This window comes from Cibotium barometz, chromosome 19 (genome assembly GCF_041138505.1).
Source record: "Cibotium barometz isolate CiBa-2024 chromosome 19, ASM4113850v1, whole genome shotgun sequence".
Classification (NCBI taxonomy): Eukaryota; Viridiplantae; Streptophyta; class Polypodiopsida; order Cyatheales; family Cibotiaceae; genus Cibotium; species Cibotium barometz.
The window spans coordinates 2,945,951-2,971,864 of NC_141064.1; positions in this window are offsets into that span (position 1 = coordinate 2,945,951).

Sequence of the window (25,914 nt, forward strand, 5' to 3'; positions counted from 1 at the left end):
CAATAATCTACTTGGCTTCATGATGTATGTGTCTTGCAGGTGTTTGAGGACTCAACCACTTGTCATCAATGTCACTCAACACTACACATGTCATAGGTCTCTATATAGTAAAGCAATTCACAACACAAGTTATATCAAGAAAGCAGGCTGTACCCAATCAATGCAGCCATTGATTAAACCAAGAGCATTGAGAGAATACCGTTATCATAATAATATTTCTCTTTTACCCATTAATCAGTAGAAGTGAAAGTCCATAGGACATCTATCCCAAATAGATGAAAGCAAATAAAGTCCCTAATACACAGAGCTCCTATGTTAACAATACCTACAGCATACTAGTACTCAGACCCTATCTGCCCCAAGTAGTAAGCCAGGGTTTTCCATACATCATGAAGCCAAGTAGATTATTTAGTACATAAGACACAGGTTCAGATGTGTAACCATTCTAATGAGATCAGATAACGGCATGTAGTCTGTACAAGTAATGCATATTCCACAAGCAATTATCTCTTATGTGCTATGTAATCATTAGTGAAAAGCAAAGGGTTTTATAATAGAGCTCCATTATCCAAATTAAAGACATTAAGCAACCACATTAGGTAAAAATAGAAATTCAAATATACATTGCAACTGTAAAGAAGGCGCACCGATCATTAGTAAGCAATAGAGCCATGATCACAAAACATACCCAAAGGGCTAAAAGTGAGGGACCTAAGTAAGCAATACACAAGCAGACTAGTGAGTGTGTGCCACTCACCCCAAATTTGTCTTGATCTGTAGCAAATCCTCAGTCGAGGCATCTTCATGCATCAGGAGCCCATGTGGCCTCTCATTTTTGCAGGCATACAGTGGAGCCTTAAATAGAGCAGTCCAAAAGTAAAAAGGGTGCCATCATCTTCTCTGTGTAGTGTTACCCATCTCCTCATTGTAGAGCCGGAGTTAGGTTTAATATGACAATAAAGTTACTCAAATTGTGTTAACCAATAAGTTATATTTTGGGACTCCTCCAAGTCAACGTATATAGCCTGGTGCCCACATTAAAGTAAAAAGGTTATCCCAAGCAATAAATAAAAAAGATTTGACATTATGACAGGTATGATGTGTGTATTGTGTGTGTGTGTGTTCTATAGCAATAAAAAAGCCAAACTCATTTATGGTCTCCAAATGAAAATCCAAGAGAAGCTAAAAAGAAATCTCAGCTCATACCAGAAAATGAATAAAATAGAAATTCTAGCCTTTAGTCATTAAAAGTGACCCAATATTGGGTTAAATACTGATGAGTAGACTAGGAAGCCTTAGTTAGGCTCTTTGTTGGCAATGTTTGCCATACATATATATTACATATATATTCCAGTTGGAATCCACTGGCTATGTTGCCACGTAAATGTAGTGACCTGCATCATGTAAACCGTTAACAGAGAAGGAAAAGTGTATTTTTGAAGGTAGACTACCTATAACTAGCCCACCAAAGGCACTATGGCTATGAGTCAAGCTCCAACCTCAATCTAAACAAGCAATTCTATCTTTAAGACTATTGACCAGAGGCACAGTGATAGGCGAGAATTGTTTGTAGACTTTCCTTATCCTTATCTAGCTTTGCTAAAGCTTAACCTAATCATTAAAGGACAGGAGTTGTAGAAGAGAGCCATGTTGGCACGGTTCTTGTCGAACCGAGGACACGATAATGTCTTGTGCTTCTTCAGTCTTGATGCATGCCAAAACATGTTGGCAAGCCTTTGACGGTGAATGGTCAGGAGGAATCTCTGACCCTCTGAAAAGGGGTAGAATCTATGAGACATAAAAGAGAGTATTAGTCAAAATAAAGGTACTATTGAAAATAGACTTCCTAAAACCAGCCAACATAAGGGCACCACGGCTGTGAGCCAAGCTCCAACCTCAATAGGCATACAATTCAATCTTTAAGACTATTGGCTAAAAGCACAATGATAGAGAGAATTGTATAAATACAGCTGAGGTATAAAGAGTTTGAGTAAGAGTATGTGGACTATCTCCAAAGAGAGTAGCCCCTGTGGCTAGAGTGTGTGTTTTTGTTTTGAACATAATACAATACCCTACACCTGAATACCAAATTCAAAAGACACTCTATACTCAAGAAAGGAATGGAAACATGATATATTTCATCATCTATGTAATACATCATGTTTTTGGAGCACTGAGTGTCTCAAGTAAAACTTCAAGATGAGATTTAGATCTAGTGAGAGAAAAAAAACACAACAGCCGAGGTAGATCCTCGGTGCGGCAGAGAAATCCTTTTTCACACATGCAATTCGGAGAAGGTGAGTCCTGTTACCTGCATCCATACAAACAGACAAACAAAAGTGTTAGTCTACATGTGTCTTGCAGGTGTCAGGGGACTCAACCACTTGTCATCAATGTGACTCAACATTACACATGTCATAGGTCTCTATATAGTAAAGAAATTCACAACATAAGTTATATCAAGAAAGCAAGCTGTACCCAATCAATGCAGCCATTGATTAGGCCAAGAGCATTAAGAGAATACCATTATCAAAATTAAGATTTCTCTTTCACCCATTAATCATTAGAAGTGAAAGTCCAGAGGACATCTGTAAGGTCCCTTCCAAGCCATGTATGTATGTGTCTCTTTTAATATAGAATTCAATAAGGAAAGAGAGTGTAATTAGAGAAGAGTGAGACAACAAGGCTAGAAACATTAGGAAAGTGTTAGAATAAAAATATTAGCTCCAAAAATCCTAAAAGAAATAAGAACATAAGAATAGTTCTATTAAGAGAAGTATTTTCAAAAATAAAATTTCGAGTTTAGGTGATAAGAGTTTATATTTAGAGTACTTTTACACATTTAGAGTCCATGCATACTAAAAATGTGGAAAAACAATGTGTTTTTAAAGATGGCACGTTTGTGGCTATATACAGACGTTTTTGCCTATTCTGCTCGCACTAGCATGTAGACTAGATGCCTTCCCGTTCTTTTGACTGGTTATATGACCATATTTTGAGTTTTTATTAGAGATTTATGCTCAAAACAATTTGTTGTTTCTGTCAGGGTCTCTACACAAAGGAAACTGTGAGAAGGCAGCAAGTAGCCTCAAGGTAATCCTAGAGTTTGAGATATATATATCCCTTCATTCTTATCTAATATCTTAGAAAAGAATCTTAGATTGCTATGGTCTTTCGGAGGAAGAGACCAAAACTCCATAGCTTTTCTTTTAGAGAAAGAATAGTATCCCGTAGCCCTGTAAGAGAAGAAGGCTATTTTGCCATAGACCTTAGAAAGAGAGAAGAGTCACAGTATGAGTAAGAGGAGATAAAGCTTAGAGATTATTGGATGATTTCAATCAAAGACAAGGTATTAGAAGATTCTATTCTCATATATCAAGTTCTAAAGCTTTTGTTAACGAGCAAAGGCAACGATAAACGACAAATTTCTATAAGGTATATACATATTTTATTTTTCAATTATATATCATTCTTAAGGGTTGAGGTATGGCCCCGGCTTCTCTATTAATTGTTAATAGTGATCTATTTGATTGATTTACTATTTAAAGTTTGTATTCTTTTAAACAATAGTATATGCCTTAAATAAAGAATGTCTTATCTCGCAATCTCAAGTCGAAATGCTAAAATCTTTGTGAAAAGAATTGTTTTCTTAAGAAGGTAACATGGATTCTAGTCCTATGGTTTAGTGAGTAAATGGATTGTTATCTTGGTTAAATTAAGATACAGGTACAACTTCTCCCTGCCTTGACGCTGCCCCGTTCTTGTGCTTGTATAGTCGGATGGCGGAGACGTTAGTAAGGCCCGGCCGGAGTTGGCCCATGGTATCCCTCATACCATTGGGATAATGAGGTTTGCCGATTGAGGCGAGTGATTATGATGCTACCTAGTTCTGAGGGCCCAGGCTAGTGCGGTGAATTAGCCTACCCTAGTGTGCAGACATCCCTCTGAGGGGCAGGAGGATCGAGCGATGGTGCCTGAGAGGGCGACAGGCCGCCGGCTTGAGTTCTCGCCAGCGACCAACGATGAGGTGTATGGTCTCGTAGGGTTTTGCCCAGCATGTGGAGGCTGGAAGGCCAAATTCTAGATCATCGGCGGTATAAAGGAAAAGAATAAGAGAGCCAGTTTGGCTTGTATGAAATTGATTCATGTTTAAACTTTGTTTTTATAAATCTTATCTTTGGTATAATTGTATTGTAGAAAAAGGCTGTTTTAACAAACCTTGTGACAAGGGCCTTAATTAAGGAACATGTTTATTTATGTCAAATAGTGTGGTAGGATTAATTAGAAAACAAATTGACGCGTGAGTAGGGTGGAAAGTGGGAGGATGGAATGCCCCGACGGCACCATCCTACGGACGGGTGTCTGGTAGCTTTCCAACATATTAAGTGAAAGCCCTACATTAGATAAATAGGTTCTTGGGCAATTCTATTCTAGAAGACTAGGCCAGCGGCTGTGCCCTTGCATGGATGAGAAAAAAAGCGTTGCCTCTAGAAATCAAGTCTTGTAGTTGCCCAATTTATGATCAATTACCCTATGGGTGATTTGATTTTTAGAAGACCACGCTCCCCTTGCGGGATAGAATTAGGTCTTACCAATGAATCGTGTCCTTGAATCTCTGCATGGTCAAGGTGTCGATGAGTAGGATTTTCTCCAAGTTAAGACTTAGTGGACTATCTTAAGCGTTTTCCCTATTTGTAGAAGGGGGGAACCTTACAAGTGGTATCAGAGCCGATCTTAGTTCCTAGGATCGTGTCCTTGAATCTCTGCATGGTCAAGGTGTCGATGAGTAGGAAATTTTCTCCAAGTTGAGACTTAGTGGACTATCTTAAGCGTTTTCCCTATTTGTAGAAGGGGGGAACCTTACAAGTGGTATCAGAGCCGATCTTAGTTCCTAGGATTTGTTTTTCAAAGGTTAACTACTATCAAGGGATTAAAACAAGTGATTGTTTATCGTATGAGGACGAATCAATCATCTCTACTGGCCATAGAAGTGATTTGAATATCCTCACATGTTGAGACAATCATCCTATGAAATTGTTCTTGTATCTTGGGGGTGCACACGCAAGATATTTGTACAATAAATTTGAGAAATTAGATTGGGGAGAAAACCTTTTGTGAGGAAAAATAGAGGGTGATCAAATTAAGAATCTAGTGAGAGACTGAATAGAAGGATAGACCACCAAAACTTTGTTTAGAGAAATTTTCAGGACATATCTCATTAGTTCGCATATTATAAATTATTAAGATTATAACTCCATTAAGGTTTGAATAGTTGACATGTGAATGTCATCCACCATTGGATGCTTTACACTAGGACGATCATCCAAGATCTAGAACCCATCTCAGACAAACACTAACTTCGGATGTGTAATTCCCAGAGGATCATGCTCTTAGATGTGTTAATCCCAAGATACTAGGTGTGTAATTTTCAGAAAACTAATCATCTCAGATATGTCAATCCTGATAATCTTTAGATGTGTTAATCCTAAGGCACCAGATGTGTAATTCTTGAAAAAATGAAGATCTTAGATGTATTAATCTACCTTCAAATGTGGTGCTATGATAAGTATTTGATAGTTTTAAACTTTTAATGGATACAATGAAAGAAGCAAGCTCACCCTTGCTCGCGTCTAAAAATCGTAAGAAATGCCAAATTAGTTGGAAGCATTGTTGTCAATCTAACCATTGGAGCTAGAAAGTTAGAAGCATTGTTGTCAATCTAACCACTAGAACTAGAATTAGTTTATGAGATGTCATGAAATTACATCTTCGTGAAAGGTTTTGTTCTCCAAGATTTTGAGAGGATAAAATGAATGAATTTTTGAAGCTAACCCAAGAAAGAAGGACCCTAAAAGAATACCACAAAACTTTTGTTAAACTTCTCCGATTTGCTGTAGAGATGGATGAGGTAACTCTTCTCCATCAATTCATTTGGAAGCTTAATCTACCTTTGAATAACCTCATCAAAAATGTAAAACCATTCTCTATTTCAGAAGCCATAATTATAGCCAGAGACTATGATAAAGTTTTTAATAGAAAGTGTCGAGAAGGACATGAGTCCTTCCATGTTAGTCAAGAAGAGGTCTCCTAATTCAAGAGAAACATCAAGCCCACCCCTGGCTACAAAAGGAATCATGAGCTAGAGCAAAAATTAGGTCAAGAAATAGGGATAGCAGGGTTAAATATAACCGAATTCAACAAGTATTTCTATGAGTAAATAGAATTCAACAAGTATTTCTATGAGTAAATAGAAGAGGATTGGTGCAAGATTTATGTGAAGTAATGTGTATGATGAATAGAGGTATTCTACAAGATAATACTAAGATTATGAAATTGCTATCATAGGTTAAATTGCGTAAAGGATTGATTCCCTTATATTTTTCCATGATAATTTGTTAAGTACCATATTACATGGGGGTATAGAATAAGGAATTCGAAGGTTCATATCATATGAGAGGTATATGGATGCATGAAATTAGGATAATAAGGACAATTAACTTTAGAATAATAAAGACCTATTAGAGGCACAACAAAACGAGCCAAGCACATGAAATAAAGGACTCTTTAAGAACAATGTTTAGATAAAAGAAGATTTTTACCTAGTGGGGACACCACTTTGAAAGAGACAGGAGGATTTACTTAGATACTACCCTAGCTTGCGAGATGAGGACATCTCGAACCTTTAAGTGGAGGAGATTGTAAGGTCCCTCCCAAGCCATGTATGTATGTGTCTCTTTTAATATAGAATTCAATAAATAAGGAAAGAGAGTGTAATTAGAGAAGAGTGAGACAACAAGACTAGAAATATTAGGAAAGTGTTAGAATAAAAATATTAGCTCCAAAAATCCTAAAAGAAATAAGAACATAAGAATAGTTCTATTAAGAGATAAGTATTTTCAAAAATAAAATTTCGAGTTTAGGTGATAAGAGGTCATATTTAGAGTACTTTTACACATTTAGAGTCCATGCATACTAAAAATGTGAAAAAACAACTCGTTTCTAAAGATGACACGTTTGTGGCTATATACAGATGTTTTTCCTATTCTGCCCACGCTAGCTTGTAGACCAGATGCATTCCCGTTCTTTTGACTGGTTATATGACCATATTTTGAGTTTTTATTAGAGAGTTATGGTTGAAACAATTTGTTGTTTTTGTCAGGGTCTCTACACAAAGAAAACTGTGAGAAGGCAGCAAGTAGCCTCAAGGTAATCCTAGGGTTTGAGATGTATATATCCCTTCATTCTTATCTAATATCTTAGAAAAGAAGCTTGGATTGCTATGGTCTTTCAGAGGAAGAGACCAAAACTCTATAGCTTTTCTTTTAGAGAAAGAATAGTATCCCGTAGCCCTGTAAGAGAAGAAGGCTATTTTGCCATAGACCTTAGAAAGAGAGAAGAGTCATAGTATGAGTAAGAGGAGATAAAGCTTAGAGATTATTGGATGATTTCAATCAAAGACAAGGTATTAGAAGATTCTATTCTCATATATCAAGTTCTAAAGCTCTTGTTAACGAGCAAAGGCAACGATAAACGATAAATTTCTATAAGGTATAACATATTTTGTTTTTCAATTATATATCATTCTTAGGGGTTGAGGTATGGCCCCGGCTTCTCTATTAATTGTTAATAGTGATCTATTTGATTGATTTACTATTTAAAGTTTGTATTCTTTTAAACAATAGTATATGCCTTAAATAAAGAATGTCTTATCCCGCAATCTCAAGTCGAAATGCTAAAATCTTTGTGAAAAGGATTGTTTTTTTAAGAAGGTAACATGGATTCTAGTCCTATGGTTTAGTGAGCAAATGGATTGTTATCTTGGTTAAATTAAGGTACAAGTACAACTTCTCCTTGCCTTGACACTCCCTCGTTCTTGTGCTTGTATAGCCAGACGGCAAAGACGTTAGTAAGGCCCGGAGTTGGCCCATGGTATCCCTCATACCATTGGGATAATGAGGTTTGCCGATTGAGGCGAGTGATTATGATGCTGCCTAGTTCTGAGGGCCCAGGCTAGTGCAGTGAATTAGCCCACCCTAGTGCGCAAACATCCCTTTGAGGGGCAGGAGGATCGAGAGATGGAGCCTGAGAGGGCGACAGGCCGCGCGGCTTGAGTTCTCGCCAGCGGCGGCCGACGAGATGAAGTGATGGTCCCGTAGGGTTTTGCCCAACATGTGGAGACTGGAAGGCCGAATTCTAGATCATCGATGGTATAAAGGAAAAGAATAAGAGAGCCGGTTTGGCTTGTATGAAATTGATTCATGTTTAAACTTTGTTTTTATAAATCTTATCTTTGGTATGATTGTATTGTAGAAAAAGGCTGTTTTAACAAACCTTGTGACAAGGGCCTTAATTAAGGAACATGTTTATTTATGTCAAATAGTGTGGTAGGATTAATTAGAAAACAAATTGACGCGTGAGTAGGGTAGAAAGTGGGAGGATGGAATGCCCCGACGGCACCATCCTACGGACGGGTGGACCCGATTAGTCGGGTAGCTTTCCAACATATTAAGTGAAAGCCCTACGTTAGATAAATAAGTTCTTGGGCAATTCTATTCTAGAAGACTAGGCCAGCGGCTGTGCCCTTGCATGGATGAGAAAAAAAGCTTTGCCTCTAGAAATCAAGTCTTGTAGTTGCCCAATTTATGATCAATTACCCTATGGGTGATTTGATTTTTAGAAGACCACGCTCCCCTTTTGCGGGATAGAATTAGGTCTTACCTTTGAATCGTATCCTTGAATCTCTGCATGGTCAAGGTGTCGATGAGTAGAAAATTTTCTCCATGTTAAGACTTAGTGGACTATCTTAAGCGTTTCCCCTATTTGTGGAAGGGGGGAACCTTACAACATCTATCCCAAAGAGATGAAAGCAAATAAAGTCCCTAATACAGAGCTCCTATGTTAACAATACCTACAGCATACTAGTAGTCAGACCCTATCTATCCCAAGTAGTAAGCCAAGTTTTACCATACATCATGAAGCCAAGTAGATTATTTAGTACATAAGCCACAGGTTCAGATGTGTAACCATTCTGATGAGATCAGATGACGACATCAAGTAATGCATATTCAACAAGCAATTATCTCTTATGTGCTATGTAATCATTACTGAAAAGCCAAGTAGATTATTTAGTACATAAGCCACAGGTTCAGATGTGTAACCATTCTGATGAGATCAGATAACGACATGTAGTCTGTACAAGTAATGCATATTCCATAAGCAATTATCTCTTATGTGCTATGTAATCATTAGTGAAAAGCAAAGGGTTTTATTTATGGTCTCTAGATAAAAATGCAAGAGAAGCTAAAAAGAAATCTCAGCTCGTACTAGAAAATGAATGAAATAGAAACTCTAGCATTTAGTCATTAATTGGGTTAAAGAACATGTTCAACACTACCCACAAGTTCCCAAATTTCTATGAGAAACAGGTTAGAAAATTCAAGGGTCCAATAAAAACCCTTAGTTTAGAAAAATATTAGGTAGCAAAATTGTATAAGTTAAGAGAGATATAGGTGTGTGTGTGTGTACCCACCCCTGACCCGGGCATAGGCTCCGCACAAGTGGAGTGATAGGCTACCACTTGCGTGGATAGCCTATTGCCCACCAAAAGATATTGATGTGTGAAGACTAAGTAGACTGGGAAGCCTTAGTTAGGCTCTTTGGCAATGTTTGCCATACATATATATTCGAGTTGGAATCCATTGGCTATGTTGCTAGGTAAATGTAGTGACCTGCATGTAAACTGTTAAACAGAGAAGGAAAAGAGTATTTTTGAAGGTAGAATACCTATAACTAGCCCACCAAAGGCACTATGGCTATGAGTCAAGCTCCAACCTCAATCTAAACAAGCAATTCTATCTTTAAGACTATCGGCCGGAGGCATAATAATGGCGAGAATTGTTTGAAGACTTTCCTTATCCTTATCTAGCTCAGCCAAAAGCTTAACCCAATCATTAAAGGACAGGAGTTGTAGAAGAAAGCCATGTTGGCACGGCTCTTGTCCAAAACCAAGGACATGATAATATCTTGTGCTTCTTCAGTCTTGATGCATGCCAAAACATGCTGGCAGGCCTTTGACGGTGAATGGTCAGGAGGAATCTCTGACCCTCTGAAAAGGGGTAAAATCTATGAGACGTAAAACAGAGTATTGTTTGAAGACTTTCCTTATCCTTATCTAGCTCAGCCAAAAGCTTAACCCAATCATTAAAGGACAAGAGTTGTAGAAGAAAGCCATGTTGGCACGGCTCTTGTCCAAAACCAAGGACATGATAATATCTTGTGCTTCTTAAGTCTTGATGCATGCCAAAACATGCTGGCAGGCCTTTGACGGTGAATGGTCAGGAGGAATCTCTGACCCTCTGAAAAGGGGTAAAATCTATGAGACGTAAAACAGAGTATTAGTCAAAATAAAAGTACTATTGAAGCTAGACTTCCTATAAGTAGCCAACATAAGGGCACCATGGGTAAAATCTATGAGACGTAAAACAGAGTATTAGTCAAAATAAAGGTACTATTGAAGCTAGACTTCCTATAAGTAGCCAACATAAGGGCACCATGGGTGTGAGCCAAGCTCCAACCTCAATCGGCATACAATTCAATCTTTAAGACTATCGACTAAAAGCACAATGATAGCGAGAATTGTATAAATATGGCTGAGGTATAAAGAGTTTGAGTTGGAACTTGTGGTGGGTAGTGTTGAACATGTTCTTTAACCCAATATTGGGTCACTTAATGAGACTAAAGGCTAGAATTTCTATTTCATTCATTTTCTGGTAGGAGCTGAGATTTCTTTTTAGCTTCTTTTGGATTTTCATCTGGAGACCATAAATGTAAGATTCTCCTCCAGCCTTCGAGGTATACAGGAGTAAGAATCTCCCTTTTTGATCTTATAATTATTCCCTCTCTAAAATAAAAGAAAGATTCTGTTTAAAAAAGGAAGACCCTCTCCCTAGAATACTTCTCAAGGGTCCCACCTATTTTAAGGATTCAGAATAATGAGTTCAGAAGTGAAAATCGGTGTTTTAGATACCAAGGTTTTGGTTTTCATTCGAGTACAACCCAAAAGAAGTTCTTTATTTCTTGGGAAGTATAAGAAGTTATCTCCCAGATATTGTGGACCAAAGAAAGTAGGTGATTTAGCTTACTAACTTCTCATCTCAAAATTCTTAATGCCTTCTATAGAAAAATTCTCATCTCAAAAATTCTTAATGCCTTCTATAGAAAAATGTGCTAAACCCAAATCATGGAAAGACGGTAAAACTTCAGTGGCAAGTTACCGTTGGCTTCTAAGTTACGCTAGCTCCTTCCTTTATATAAGTCGTAACTTTTACTTATCGCTCACAGTAATCTTACTTCCATCGATCTCCCTTCTTCTTAATCTCCTTCATGGCTTGGCAATAGGAATTAGTTTTATCCATGATGATTTCTCACCTTCAAGATGCAAACGAGTCTGTGAAGAAAGATTTTATAGAACAGTATGAGCGCTCACTTTTTCCTCAATTGGGAACTTAGCTCAGACCAAATGGCGGACCTATCAAGACATAACTAGGGTAACACCCTGGGGTCAGCAGCACTTTCGTAACAATGTCCGCTTGGCCATTGTTATTGAAGCCTTAGGTTTGGGTCCCCGATACTACTGCGTCATGAGATCAAGGCATCTTGGGATTTCTGAGGGTCTTCTTACTGGCGTGTTTTCTTCCTCATCAGAAGATATGCCTTTACCCCGTTTTTGGCTTGCCTCTCAGAGGTCCTTTTGTTAGATCACCTCATACCACTGAGATAGGTGCGGCAATAACCAACAGAATTATTCTCATAGATGAGTGTCGCAGCTTGTGAGTGCTGCTTTTGTGACCATATGATGGATGGGCTTATGGAAGTGTAAAGAGTTCTTCTATCTTTACTGTATATGTTCTGAGAATGAATAAAGTTTAAATCTTGTTCTTATCTTGAATCTTGCTCTCTTGAGACTTTTCTTGTTGGTTAATCTTGATTAAAATTTTTCTCTAAGTCTCATATTCGTGCATCTTGCGAAATTACCCCAGTTTACGAGATGAGGACATCTCGCGTTTTTTAAGTGGGGTAGAATGTAAGATTCCTCCCCAGCCTCTCAAGATATCCAGCATCTTTTCCTATAATATTTTCCCTCTTCAGAATTATAAGAGATCTCGTCTCTGCTTGTTTTAACCTAGAGAGAGAAAATATTCTAGAGAGAGAATATTCAGATTTTTAATATTTTTGGATAGAAAATTATCTCATCTTATTAAAATAAGTTCCCATGAAATAGAAATTCAAAAAGAACTTTCCAATGTGCAATTAGAATTTATTGGAAATGGGTATAAAGGACCTTAGCCTAAGGGTCTAGATTTTCAGAAATTTTTGGATTATGGTCCAATTAAGGTTCCTATGGGCCAATAGCATCAATCCATGTGTAGGGAGGAGATAAATCCAAATTGTAAAAGAAGATACCCAAAAATGAGTAAATGCTCACATAAGATGAAGAGTTGAAAATGTACAAGGTTTATTAGTAAAAAACTATGAGCAATATTAAAAATATGAGATATTTTGGGTATCCAAAAATGAGTAAATGCTCACATAAGATGAAGAGTTGAAAATGTACAAGGTTTATTAGTAAAAAAACTATGAGCAATACTAAAAATATGAGATATTTTGGGTATAATGATTCCATTTTGACACATATGTAAGGAAGGGGAGTTCTTTAAAGGAGGTGCATATTTCACATGCTTGAATGAGTATTAAACTCAAAAATAATGTGATATTTTTGTCTCTCCTCTCTCTTGAACCAAACCAAATCAAAATAGAACTAAACCGAATCAAAAAGTAACCAAACTAGGTCCAAATCTAGTCCAAATTCGACCAAACTGAATTTAAAAAATTCTAGAATTCAGTTAGCTTTGGTTAGAGCTTCCCTCTCCTATAAATAGAACATGAGTCCTTTGAAAAAAGATATAGGAGAATTTTACTATTCTAGATCTATGCTAAAATAATGCTAATATTTACTATTCTCTAAAATTCTCTCCAATTTTGTAAGAAATTGGAGCTTCCCTCTTTCTTCAATCTCCATTGGTGGCTCCTTCAACATACTAAACCAATTGATTGGTTGGGGGCCTCTACCATGAACAAAGAATCAAGCAATTTGTAAGGTAAGTATGATGAATTTTGATCTTTTCTATAATTTCTCAATGTTTCTCTCTTCTCAACCCCTCTCAAGCTTGAGAAGCTTAATTGGTATGGTTTTTGAATGCTATTAAAGTTAATTGATTAATGATAGTAAGAAATTACATAAATTTTTATTTATGTTTAATTCTAATGGTTTTTTCTCTCTCTCACTTAAGAAATAGTCATACTCATGACCCATTCTTAATCCAAATGAAGCTTTTCATAAAGCTTTTTCTTAATCTAAGATTAATCTATGCTTGAGAACAAATTAATAGTTTTTTTATCTATGCTTTTAGTTTATGATTATTTTTTATTTAATCCATTAAGGGTTAATGATCCAATTAGGGATCATTCTAATCATTCCCTTAAAGATAACCTATCTTTTAAATTAATTGAGATTTATTAGTTATGTAGCGGAGCTATGGCAAAATTTTATAAACATTTACACATAAAATAATTTCATTCAAAGCATGAAAAGAGGATTTCCTACCATATTCTAGGAATTATCATCCTAGATTAATTGAAAGATATACATTGTAATCCTAGAGAAACTGATTTTTATATTATACATAATTGATTTTCATGCATAGAGGTATGCATAGAAGATGATTAATTTATTATAAAAGAGTTACTTTTAGCATAATTGAATTTCATGCATAGAGGTATGAATAAGAGATGAATATTTATTATAAAAGAGTTACTTTTAGCATAATTGAATTTCATGCATAGAGGTATGCATAAGAGATGAATATTTTAATATAAAAGAGTTACTTTTAGCATAATTGAATTTCATGCATAGAGGTATGCATAAGAGATGAATATTTTATTATAAAAGAGTTACTTTTAGCATAATTGAATTTCATGCATAGAGGTATGCATAAGAGATGAATATTTTATTATAAAAGAGTTACTTTTAGCATAATTGAATTTCATGCATAGAGGTATGCATAAGAGATGAATATTTTATTATAAAAGAGTTACTTTTAGCATAATTGAAATTCATGCATAGAGGTATGCATAAGAGATGAATATTTTATTATAAAAGAGTTACTTTTAGCATAATTGAATTTCATGCATAGAGGTATGCATAAGAGATGAATATTTTATTATAAAAGAGTTACTTTTAGCATAATTGAATTTCATGCATAGAGGTATGCATAAAAGATGAGTTAGGATGTGATAAGATGAGCTAAGAAGTGATAGGATGTGTATGGGATGAGGTAAGAAGTGTATGTGATGGGATAAGATGTATATGGGTTGTGATAGGGTTAGAATATGGATGTAAATGTGGATGTGTATGTATGGATGTATGCATGTAGATGTGAGTGTGAATGTGGATGTATGGATGCAAATGAGGATGTCGATGTAGATGCATGGATGGGATGTGGATGTATGCATGTAGATGTGAATGTAAGCATATAGATGTGGATGTATGGATGTGAATGTGCATATAGATGTGGATGTATGGATGAGGATGCATGAATGTGCATGTAGATGTGGATGTATAGATGAGGATGCATGAATGTGCATGTAGATGTGGATGTGAAAATAGATGCATGGATGTAGATGTGGATGTATGGATGTGGATGTGGATATATGTATGGATGTGAATATATGATATGCGATGTGAAGGAATCTGAAGTGATGAGATGGAAAAATGATGTGATGGGATGAGTACACATATAACTGGAATGTGGAATAAGCAATGTGGATGAGTACACATATAACTGGAATGTGGAATAAGCAATGTGGATTGATGAGGGATAATGTGGAAAAATGACAGTTAATATAAAAACTGTATTTTGTGACTGTTTGTAAATGCTGTTTGTAAATGACTGTTTTATGTCAAGAATGCTGGGAAAGCATTTTGACCATCTTGTGATCAAGGTCGTGGAGACCTAATTGATAAAGTTGCAACTACTGACGGAGAGTCAATGGAGGATGTCTCACGTAGCAAGGTCGGCCGAGGTCTTGACCAGCCTAGGTGCGATTAAAATGGTGAGCTTCCGGTACGGTGGATGAGGGGCCAAGGAAGCGGCCTATGAGTGAAGCGCTAGGTCACTTGCTGTAAGATCCCTGTTCCCACTGAGTAACGGATTTGGGGTACTGGCAGCGGAAGTAGCGCTTCTCGCGCGGGACAGGGGTCCCACACTCGGGGCCTCGCCCATGGATATCCGAATAAGAGACTAATCCGTCGGTTGTTCCAAAACCGAACCCGGAAAAACTTTCTTAACCGGAAGCACGGGCGATTCCACCAGGATAACTTTTTACTCTAACGTACTCAAGATCATTTCTGATCGAGATGATCCAATTACATCTATAAGATACTTAGTCAGTTCAAGGAAGAAACTTGCACTTGGATCATTGGGATCAACGCTTTTTTCCCCATTCAAGAGGCACAGCCGTTGATTCCTATCCATAGAACAGTTACTGTCCGGGATTTTTTTTTTCTATTGTAAAAACAAAAGTTTGAGTCTCGATTTACGGATCCATCAGTCCCATCCAATCCCATGGGTTAGCCAACCGCCCAACCACTGTAGTGATGGGATCCAATTAAAAATTTGGTTAGGTTTTGTCCCGGGTACCAAGGAAAAGAGTTCCAAGGCCCCCTAGCCGGATGTTCATGCAAAATAAAACTAGTCACACCACTCACACACCCAATATGAAATTGCCTTTTTCAACCAGATTCAACCAGTTTAAAACAATCCTTTAATAAAACCATAGTATCATTGATCACCATCTTCCAATTTATCCAATTGATTCTTAATTTCCCATCATTCCTTCATCAGAGTATCTATGGCATCATTGGCAACTAGAACGCTCAGGAGCCGTTTCGATAGTTCCTAGCCCATAATACTTGGCAATATAATCACTTAACAAGATGGACTCTCGTTGAAGATCAGCAAGATCAACCAACAGATCCATATAAGGAGCCATGGACTCATCCATTGAAGACCAGCAAGGTCAATCAACCAGATCCATGCTCGATTTCAGAAAACAACTCCAACTCTGTTCCAATATCTTCCTCGACACACGCATGGGTATCCTAGGCGACCCAGAGCCCGAGCACCGTATGGTCAGCACCCTCTAGGATCCTTCGCAGGTAACCTAGCGCTTCATGCATAGGCCGCTTCCTTGGCCCCTCATCCACCGTACCGGAAGCTCACCATTTTAATCGCACCGAGGCTGGTCAAGACCTCGGCCGACCTTGCTATGCGAGACGTCCTTCATTGACTCCCCGTCAGCAGTTGCAACTTTACCATCACGACTTTAATCACAAGACGGTCAAAATGCTCCCCCCAGCATTCTTGACATAAAACAATCATTTACAAACAGCATTTACAAACAGTATTTACAAACAGTTTACAACACAATTTCTATTTTAACTTTCATTTTTCCACATTATCCCTCATCAATCTACATTACTTATTCCATATTCCATTTATATGTATACTCATCCCATCAAATCATTTCTATCTCATCACTTCAGATTCCCTCACATCACATATCATATATTCACATCCATACATCCACATCTATATGCGTACATTCACATCTACATGCATACATCTACATCTCTATGCATACATCCACATCCACATTCACATTCACCTCCATACATCTACATCTACATGCATACATCCACATCTCCATTCACATCTACATCTATACATCTACATCTACATGCATCCATCCACCTCCACATCCACATCTACATCTATACATCTACATCTACATGCATCCATCCACCTCCACATCCACATCTACATCTATACATCTACATCTACATGCATACATCCATATCTCCATTCCCATCTACATCTATACATCTACATCTACATGCATCCATCCACCTCCACATCCACATCTACATCTATACATCTACATCTACATGTATACATCCACCTCCACATCCACATCCGTATCTATACATCTACATCTACATGTATACATCCACATCCACATCTATACATCTACATCTACATGCATACATCTACATTTCTATTCACATCCACATCTATACATCTACATCTACATGCATCCATCCACATCTCTATTTACATCCTTATCTATACATCTACTTCTACATGTATACAACCACATCTCCATGCATACTTCCACCTCCACATTCACACTCACATCCATACATCTACATCTACATGCAAACATCCACATCTCCATGCATAATAAAATTCTTTTAATTAATCTAGGATGATAGTTCCTAGAATATGGTAGGAAGTCCTCTTTTTATGCTTTGAATGAATTTATTTTATGCGTAATTTCTATAAAAATTTTGCCATAGCTCCGCTACTATGACTGATAAATCTCAATTTTTTTTTTCTAAGGGATAAAGCTTATCATTAAGGAAATAATTAGAATGGTCTCTAATTGGGTCATCAATCCATAAGGGATTGAATCATCAATGTGCATAAACTAAAAGTATAGAAAAAAAAACCATTAATTTGGCCTCAAGCATAGCTTAATCTTGGATTAAGGAAAAGCTTTATGAAAAGCTTCATTTGGATTGAGAATGGGTCATGAGTATGGCTATTTCTTGAGTGAGAGAGAGTAATTACATAAAAACCATTAGAATTTAAACATAAATGGAAATTAACTTCAATAGCATTTATTAAATTATGTAACTCTTCACTACTTTTCACCAATTAACTTCAATAGCATTTAAAAAACCATACCAATTAAACTTCTCAAGCTTGAGAGGGGTTGAGAAGAGAGAATCATTGAGAAATTATAGAAAAGATCAAAATTCAATATACTTACCTTATGATTTGCTTGATTCTTTATTCACGGTAGAGGCCCCCAACCAATCAATTGGTTTAGTATGTTGATGGAGCCACCAATGGGGATTGAAGAAAGAGAGAAGTATCAAAAACTAGTGAATTATTAAAGAATTCACAGTTCTTGGCTTAGGTAGAGTAGAGTAACAATGCCTAAGACACTCTATATTTTGGCTTAGGTGGAGTAGAGTAATAAAGCATAAGACACTATATATTTTGGCTTAGGAGGAGTAGAGTAACAAAGCATAAGACTCTATCTAATTTGGCTTAGGTGGAGTAGAGTAACAAAGCATAAGACTCTATCTAAATTGGCTTAGGTAGAGTAGAGTAACAAAGCATAAGACACTACATATTTTGCAACAAGGGAAGGCTTCTATTTATAGGAAAATTTGAGCTCCTAACCAAACAAACCGATTCTAGAATTTTCCAAGTCAGTTTGGTCACTTTTTGACCATTTTTAGGTTAGTTAAGCTAACTTTTTGGAACTAGACTTGAATGAGGAGAGAGGAGAGATGAAATATCTCAATTTTTATTAGTTTAAAACTCATTCAAGTATGTGAAATATGCACCTCCTTTAAAGAGCTCTCCTTCCTTACATATGTGTCATAGTTTTTTTACTAATAAACCTTGTACATTTTCAACTCTTCATCTTATGTGAAATATGCACCTCCTTTAAAGAACTCCCCTTCCTTACATATGTGTTTTTTAAACTAATAAACCTTGTACATTTTCAACTCTTCATCTTATGTGAGCATTTAAGGGACTCCCCTTCCTTACATATGTGTCATAATAAAATCATTTAAGGGAAATATGCACCTCCTTTAAAGAACTCCCCTTCCTTACATATGTGTCATAATGGAATCATTTTAATATTGCTCATAGTTTTTTACTAATAAACCTTGTACATTTTCAACTCTTCATCTTATGTGAAATATGCACCTCCTTTAAAGAACTCCCCCTTCCACTCAATATGTTGGAAAGTTACCCGACTAATCGGGTCCACCAGTCTGTAGGATGGTGCCGTCGGGGCATTCCATCCTCCCACTTTTCACCTTACTCATGCATCAATTTGTTTTCTAATTAATCCTACCACACTGTTTGACATAAATAAACATGTTCCTTAATTAAGGCCCTTTTCACACAAGGTTTGTTAAAACAACCTTTTTACATAATATAATAATTCCAAGATAAGATTTATAATAAAAAAAAAGTTTATACATGAATCAATTTCATACAAGCCAAACCGTCTTTCTTATTCTTTTCCTTTATACTGCCGATGATCTAGAATTCGGCCTTCCAGCCTCTACATGCTGGGCAAAACCCTACGGGACCATACACCTCATCGTCAGCCGCCGCCGCCCCCGTTGGCGCGAGGACTCAAGCCGGCCTGTCACCCTCTTAGGCTCCATCGCTCGATCCTCCCGCACCTCAGAGGGATGTCTGCGCACTAGGGTGGGCTAATTCAGCGCACTAGCCTGGGCCCTCAGGACTAGGTAGCATCATAATCACTCGCCTCAATCGGCAAACCTCATTCTCCCAATGGTATGAGGGATACTCCGGGCCTTACTAACGTCTCCACCGTCTAGCTATACAAGCACAAGAACGGGGCAGCGTCAAGGTAGGGAGAGTTGTACCTGTACCTTAATTTAACCAAGATAACAATCCATTTACTCACTAAACCATAGGACTAGAATCCATGTTACCTTCTTAAGAAAACAATCCTTTTCACAAAGATTTTAGTATTTCAACTCGAGATTGCGAGACGATACGACATTCTTTATTAAGGCATATGCTGTTGTTTAAAAGAATACAAACTTTAAATAGTAAATCAATCAAATAGATCACTATTAACAATTAATAGAGAAGCCGGGGCCATACCTCAACCCCTAAGAATCCATATAGAAATTTGTCGTTTATCATTGCCTTTGCTCGTTTAACAAGAGCTTTAGGACTTGACATATGAGAATAGAGTCTTCTAATACCTTCTCTTATGATTGAAATCATCCAATCATCCCCAAGCTTTATTACCTCTTACTCGCACTGTGACTCTTCTCTCTTTCTAAGGTCTATGGCAAAATAGCCTTCTCTACAAGGCTACGGCATACTATTCTTTCTCTAAAAGAAAAGCTATGGAGTTTTGGTCTCTTCCTCTGAAAGACCATAGCAATCTAACCTTCTCTTCTAAGATATTAGATAAGAAATGAAGGGATATATACATCTCAAGCTCTAGGATTACTTGTTGCTGCTGCCTTCTTATAATTTTTCCTGTGTAGAGACCCTGACAGAATCAAAAAAATGTTTCGACCATAACTCTCTGATAAAAACTCAGAATATAGTCATATAGCCAGTCAAAAGTACCTATGCATACAATCATTTATGATGAAAATCACTCTTTTAATATAAAAATATCTTTTATGCATACGATTATGCATATAATCGTTTAGATGAAAATCAAATATAATAAAAGTAACACTTTTATAATTAAAAAATAATAATCTTTTATACATACCTCTATGCATGAAAATCAAATATGATAAAAGTAACACTTTTACAATAAAATAATAATCTTTTATGCATACCTCTATGCACGAAAATCAAATATGATAAACGTAACACTTTTACAATAAAATAATAATCTTTTATGCATACCTCTATGCACGAAATTCAAATATGATAAAAGTAACACTTTTACAATAAAATAATAATCTTTTATGCATACCTCTGCACGAAATTCAAATATGATAAAAGTAACACTTTTACAATAAAATAATAATCTTTTATGCATACCTCTATGTACGAAATTCAATTATGATAAAAGTAACACTTTTACAATAATATAATAATCTTGTATGCATACCTCTATACACAAAATTCAATTATGATAAAAGTAACACTTTTATAATAAAATAATAATCTTTTATGCATAACACTTTTACAATAAAGTAATAATCTTTTATGCATACCTCTATGCACGAAATTCAAATATGATAAAAGTAACACTTTTACAATAAAGTAATAATCTTTTATGCATACCTCTATGCACGAAATTCAAATATGATAAAAGTAACACTTTTACAATAAAGTAATAATCTTTTATGCATACCTCTATGCACGAAATTCAAATATGATAAAAGTAACACTTTTACAATAAAGTAATAATCTTTTATGCATACCTCTATGCACGAAATTCAAATATGATAAAAGTTAACACTTTTACAATAAAGTAATAATCTTTTATGCATACCTCTATGCACGAAATTCAAATATGATAAAAATAACACTTTTACAATAAAGTAATAATCTTTTATGCATACCTCTATGCACGAAATTCAAATATGATAAAAGTAACACTTTTACAATAAAGTAATAATCTTTTATGCATACCTCTATGCACGAAATTCAAATATGATAAAAGTAACACTTTTACAATAAAATAATAATCTTTTATGCATACCTCTATGCACGAAGTTCAATTATGATAAAAGTAACACTTTTACAATAAAATAATAATCTTTTATGCATACCTCTATGCACGAAGTTCAATTATGATAAAAGTAACACTTTTACAATAAAATAATAATCTTTTATGCATACCTCTATGCACGAAGTTCAATTATGATAAAAGTAACACTTTTACAATAAAGTAATAATCTTTTATGCATACCTCTATGCATGAAAATCAATTATGATAAAAGTAACACTTTTACAATAAAATAATAATAATAATAATCAATATGCATTTTCTATGCATGAAAATGACACTTTTAGAGTATAGAATTAATAGGAATTACTTTTTTAGCGTAATAAAAGATAAATCTTATTTTCAAAAATTTTGCCATAACCTCCTTTGTATGGCTGACCATTTTTTGAATTCTTCTACTTAAATTTATCTTAAAAATTAACTCTAATTGATTTAAAGTAATCTATACTAATCAAAATTTACTTATAAAAGAGAAAACATTATAAAAAGTTTAATTCCAACAATCTTCACTTAACTAGGATAAAGAAGGGTTGATTCTAAGAGGAGAGATAGGAAAAGCCTTTCGATCAAGGCATAACATCCATTTATCACTTCAAACAATCATAAACATTAGAAAAACATAAAATCAATAAGAAAAATACAAGAATCTCTGAATTTTTCAGATCAGTTTGGTCAATTTTTGACCATTTTTGGGTCAGTTTTGGTCACTTTTTGGATCTAACTGAAACCGGAGAGAGAAGAGATAAAAATATCCATTTATTTGGGAGTTTAAAACTCATTCAAGCATGTGAAATAGGTGCCTCCTTCATGAGGGGAATTCAGAGGTGTCAAAAATGCATCATTTCACCTAAATATCTCTCTTTTTTAACTATTAACCTTGTCCTTAGTCAACTCTTCATCTTATGTGAGTATTTACTCATTTTTGGGAGATTTTTCTTTTATTCTTCTATTTATCTCCTCCCTACATTTGGATGAATCTTATTGGTCCATAGGAACCTTAATTTAAAATTTTGAAAAAATCTTCACCCCCAAGATAATGCCTCTTGAACAGATTATACTTAATTTCTAATGCACCTTCTGGAAATCTTTTTGAACTTTTGTTTCAGAGGAACTTATTTTAAAAAGATGAGATATTTTTCTATTTAAAAATATTTAATATCTGAATATTATCTCTCTAGAATATTTTCTCTCTCTAGGCCAAAACTGGTAGAAACAAAATCTTTTATATTTTTGAAGAGGGATTTGATTACAGGGGAAGATGCTGGACATCTTGAGAGCCTGGGGAGGAATCTTACATTCTCTCCCACTTGAAAAATGCGAGATGCCCTCATCTCGCAAACTAGGGGTAATCTCGCAATAGATCGGCTTCATTCTCCCAGGTGGCATCTTCAAAAGGATAGAACTTCCATTTTACCAATAATTCTCGCAAACTGGGGGTAATCCCGCAACAGATCGGCTTCATTCTCCCAGGTGGCATCTTCAAAAGGATAGAACTTCCATTTTACCAATAATTCTCTGAGAATTCTGTTCCTGAAAATCTTTTCTCAAACATCAAGAATTTCTTCAGGTTGGAGTTCCATCTGCCCTTGGGTTGAAGAGGTTAAGATTTCATCATCAAGCACATGATTTGGGCTTGGCACATATTTCTTTAGAAGGCTTACATAAAATACATTATGAACTTTAAGATGAGGAGGCAGAAGAAGCTCGTAGGCTAAGTCACCTACTTTCTTTGTAATCAGATATGGCCTATAATATCTAGGGGATAACTTCTTGTACTTCCCAAGAGATAAAGAACTTCTTTTGGGCCGTACTCGAATGAATACCATATCTGCTTCTTTGAATTCTCTGTCTGTCCTCTTCTTATCTGCATACTGCTTCTGTCGATCCTGGGCAGCGTTAATATCTTTACGAATTGCCTGCATCTGCTGCTCCATGTCGTCAAGAATTTGTCTGGACATCTTGACCCTAATCAATGGGTCGGACCAAGTTAATGGAGTTAAGCAATCTTGTCCATACAAAGCTTTGAAAGGGCTCATCCCAATACTTCTGTGATAAGAAGCATTGTAGGCGAACTCGACTAAGTGCAGATAGCTTAGCCACTTCTTAGGTTCTCTGCCACCCACAGCATGACCAAAGTATATCTTCAATTACTTGATTTGCCCTTTCAGTTTGACCATCGGTCTCAGGGTGATAAGCTGTGCTGAGATCCAAGAAAGTTCCCACTGCTTTGAAAAATGCATTCCAGAACCTTGAAGTAAATTTGGGATCTCGGTCACTTTCTATTCTCCTAGGTAGACCATGCAATCTGAAGATTTCTTTGAGGAACACTCTGACCACATCAACTGCAGTGTAGGTTTCTTTTATTGGGATCAGATGGGCAACTTTGGTTAGTCTGTCAACTACCACGAAGATGGAGTTGTAACCTGATTGCACTGAAGGTAAGCCAGTAGTAAAATCCATACTCATACATTCCCACTTCATCTGGGGGATGTCCCAATGGATGTAACTTCCTAGGCATTTTTACTCTTTCAGCTTTGACTTTCTGGCATGTCAGACATTGACGTACATGATTCAGTACATCCTTTTTTAGACCAGGCCAAAAGAAGCTTTTCTTTATAGACATGTAGGTTTTGATGAAACCTGGATGTTCCCACATCATTGGGGATGCATAGCCTACAATTATAATACATAATGCCATCATCCAGGCTGTACCCTTGAACTCTGTTCAACTCCTGAGGAGTTTTGCTTTCCTGCATAAGGAGGGTAGCAATAGGGCCAAAGAATCTGTCCTGCATGAGCTTCTCTCTTGCTTCAATAATCAAGGGATTTGATATTACAGTAATTGCAAGCAAGGAGGCTTTTCTGCTGAGGGCATCTGCTACCACATTCTCTTTCTCGGGGCGGTACTTGATTTCAAAATCAAATTCCTACAAGGTCTACATCCACCTTCTTTGGCACATGTTGAGATCCTTCTGAGTGAAGATCCACTTTAAGCTCTGATGATCTATCATCAAAGTGAATCTTTTTCCCAGTAGGTAATGTCTCCACAACTTTAAGGCATAGACTACTGAAAGTAATTCCAGGCTATGGACAGCATAATTCCTCTCATGCGTTCTGAGCTCTCGAGATTCATAGGCCACTTGCATGACCTTCCTGCATAAGTGCACCTCCCAGGGCAAAACCACTTGCATCAGTTAATACTACCTCAAAGGGTAGAGAGAAATTTGGCAGCTTCAGAATGGGATTGGTTACCAAGGCGGTCTTCAGCTTATCAAAAGCACTCTGGCACTTGGCAGACCACTGAAATGGGGTATTCTTTTTGAGAAGGTTAGTTAGGGGGGAAGCTATGAGAGCATACTTTGGTATAAAAATCCTATACCAACTAGTCAATCCCAAGAATCCTCTGACTTCTTTCACTGTCTTTTGTTCAGGCCAATCTATGACTACTTGGACTTCTGCGAAATGTGGAGAAATTCCATCTTTGGATACCAGAAAGCCCAAGTATTCAACGTGGTTGGCAGAGAAAGTGCATTTGCTTTTTTTGGCAAAGAGTTGATGCTTTCTTAGAACCTCAAGAACTTTTCAGACATGAGTCTCATGATCAGCTGCATTCCTTGAGTAAATCAGAATGTCATCAAAGAAAACTAGGACAAAATCATCCAAGTATTCTCTGAGGATGTCCTGCATTAGGCGATTGAATGTAGCTGGGACAGTAGTTAATCCGAATGGCATGACAGTAAATTCATAATGCCCATAGCAAGTATTGATGGCTGTTTTTGGTATATCTTGATCATTGATCCTGATCTGGTAATACCCAGATTTGAGATCTATCTTTGTGAAGATCTAGGCTCCATTTAGCCTGTCCAGGAGCTCATCAATTCTTGGGATAGGATACTTATTCTTAAGTGTCAGTTGATTTAGACCTCTGTAGTCCACACAGAGTCCGAGTGTTCCATCTTTCTTTTTCTGAAAGAGAACTGGCGCACCCCAAGGTGAAACATTGGGTCTTACAAACCCTTGTTCTAACAGCTGTCTAAGCTGTTCCTTGAGTTCGATGGCTTCAAGAACTGGCATTTTGTACGTGCGCAGGGCTACTGGGCTGAGCTTCTGGGCTGAGCTTCGGGGGTCAATTCAATCACATGATCAACATCCCGACGAATTGGAGGCATTTCAGTTAGCTCTGTTGGGAATAGGTCATCAAATTCACTTAACTATTCTGGTTCTTTAGTCTTAAGCTTTGAGTCTATTGGGTTCATTTTGACAACATAAATTTGCTGCATCTTCCTAAGTCCTTTCAACAACCTGGAAGCTTTTACTAACTGAAGGTCTGGGGATCCGAAAACTCCAGTTCCTTGAACTTTGTTCCCATGAAGGTCATGGAAGCAAATGGTTCCATTGTGACAATGTATGTTAGCTTGATTTTTGTGGAGCCAATCCATTCTAAGGATCCCGTCAAAAACTCCC